Source organism: Manis pentadactyla, chromosome 13 (assembly GCF_030020395.1).
Source record: "Manis pentadactyla isolate mManPen7 chromosome 13, mManPen7.hap1, whole genome shotgun sequence".
Classification (NCBI taxonomy): Eukaryota; Metazoa; Chordata; class Mammalia; order Pholidota; family Manidae; genus Manis; species Manis pentadactyla.
Window position 1 is genome coordinate 98,639,427 of NC_080031.1, and position 2,465 is coordinate 98,641,891.

Here is a 2,465-nt window from a genome sequence, read left to right on the forward strand (position 1 = left end):
TCCTGGGGAGACACAGACTATAATAAAATATAAGTGCTGTAAGATGGTAGAAAATATAGAGAAGAGACAAAGAGGATATTTGACATCTGAAAATCAATTAATGTAATATGCCATATCAATAGAATGTTGAAAATCAATAATTATCTCACTAGATGTAGAAAAAGCATTTGATAAAATCCAACACCCTTTCATGATAAAAACCTCAGCAAACCAGGAATAGAAGTGAATTTCCAGAACATGACAAAAGGCATCTATAAGAAACCCACAGTTACCATCATACTTAATGTGTGAAAACTGGTTGCTTCCCCTGAAGATCAGGAATGAGAGAAGGATGTCCACTCCACCACTTTTATTGAACACGGTCCCAGGTGTTCTAGGAAGGGCAACCGGGCAAGAAAATAAAAGAAATAGAAGACATCCAGGTCGGAAAGGAAGAAGGAAAACGCTCTCTGTTCAAGACGGCATGATCTTTTATATAGAAAATCCTAAGGAATCCACTAAAAAAACTACCATAACTAGTAAGTGAGTTCAGCAAGGTTGCAGAATATAAGATCAATATACAAAAAAAAGCTATGATATTTCCAAACACTAGCAATAAACAATCTGAAAATGAAATTAAGAACACAATTCCATTTACAACAGCATCAAAAGTAAAACACTTGGGACTAAATGGAACAAAACCCAGATGCCATAAAAGAACAGATGAACAAATCCAAATACCCGAAAGTCACATGACCCTGCATGACAATGAAGGTGTCACATCTCCTGCATGGACCATGTATTCAAGAAATAAATAAAATAATCAATATTTAAACTTTTTTGAATCTCCAGTGTTACATGCTCCTCATAACACCCCCATCCCTCTCTTTACCTTACCATCCGTCCTAGGACCGGGTCCTCTGGGAAATAAAGCATCTCTCTCAGCCTTTACCCTCTCACCAGAGGGCCTCCCTTCCTCCTGGCTACCTGGGAAAAGGTTCTCTGTCCCACTGGATTCTAACTTATTTCTGGGTGATGTTTTTGATATTTAGATTATTCTCTCCTAGCTCTGTGACACTCTGTAAACTACATGAGCTAATGGCAGCAAAATAGGGGCAGCCAATTTGCGTGTATTTGCATGTCATTTGATGCTCCGTTCCTGTGAGAACAAACTGAGCACCAAATTCCCACCCCTGACTCCTATGACTGCCCAGGGGTCTCCTCCTCAGGCAGGCTGACCAAGACCCCAACCAAACCACTCAGTGCTCCCTGCTAAGGAATGCACAACCCCAGTTCCAGCCCCACAGCCTCTGGTCAAAACAACCTCTGGCTTTTTCTTCTTTTCGGTCTCACCAGGTATCACATCCTCTCTCCCTGCTCCAAGCTTGCAACAAATAACCTTCTGCCACAAATTTCTTCTGGAGCTGTCAGGACCCTGGGAATAAAACTTTTTCTTTCCTAGAACAGGAGATAAAATAGTCCACTTTTGGCTTTGTATCTTCTAAACGAATATATATGATTTTTCTGTAAGTTTCATTTATGTCCTAAGATGATACCATTAAATCATTTTAATTAAAAAGAATAGTGACTCTGGAGACACATGCGCATGGGGGTGGCAGTCTCCGTGGTTCTGCCCTTGCTCGCCAAGAGCGTTTTTTTCTCCTAACCTGCGATAGTGGTGATTATTGAGCAACGTCTTCCAATAATTCTTAAAACCAGCAAACAAAGAATCAAAAACAAGAAATAGACCCATAAATACAGGGAACAAACTGGTGGTTGCCCTAGTGGAGTTGGGGAAGGGATGGGTGAAATAGGTGAAGGGGGTAAAGAGGCACAAACTTCCAATTATAAATAAATAAGTCATGAGGATGAAAAGTACAGCATAGGATTATAGTCAATATTACTGCAAAAGTGGAGACCATTAATTAGCCAAGTGAAAAAGAAGTCTTTTGTTTTATTTTTCCAACAACCATGGCTACCGAGAAGCTATGACCAACTATAATTGAGATGTGAATTACAAAATTGCTGAAGGAAAGTAGAGAACCTACCAAGTGATGCTGACATTTGCTGATGTTGATACAAATAAATAAGTTCTTGGGGATGGATGGGAACAGTGTGTAGGTAGAGATGATTTTCATGGTTTTTGTTTGTTTTTATTTATATCTTGATGTAAACTGAGACCTATGTGCTGCAATACACATAGCTCCTTTCAAGTTCTTGTGAAAATCCTACCACATCTCCAACAGCTAAATTATTTTTCTCTCCAAGAGGCTGAGGGGCACTCCCTTCGCTGCCCCCATCCTGCCCTGCCCACAGCTCTCTGCAATCAGCACCGACAGCACATACCACATCGAGTACACCCGGCTACTCAGCTGCTGAAAGTTGACAAATTGCTGGTTCTTTCAGCAGATAACAATTCTTCATGGCTTATTTTCAAAACACTTGAACTCTATAATGTATGCTCACTCTGCTATAAGGAATTACAG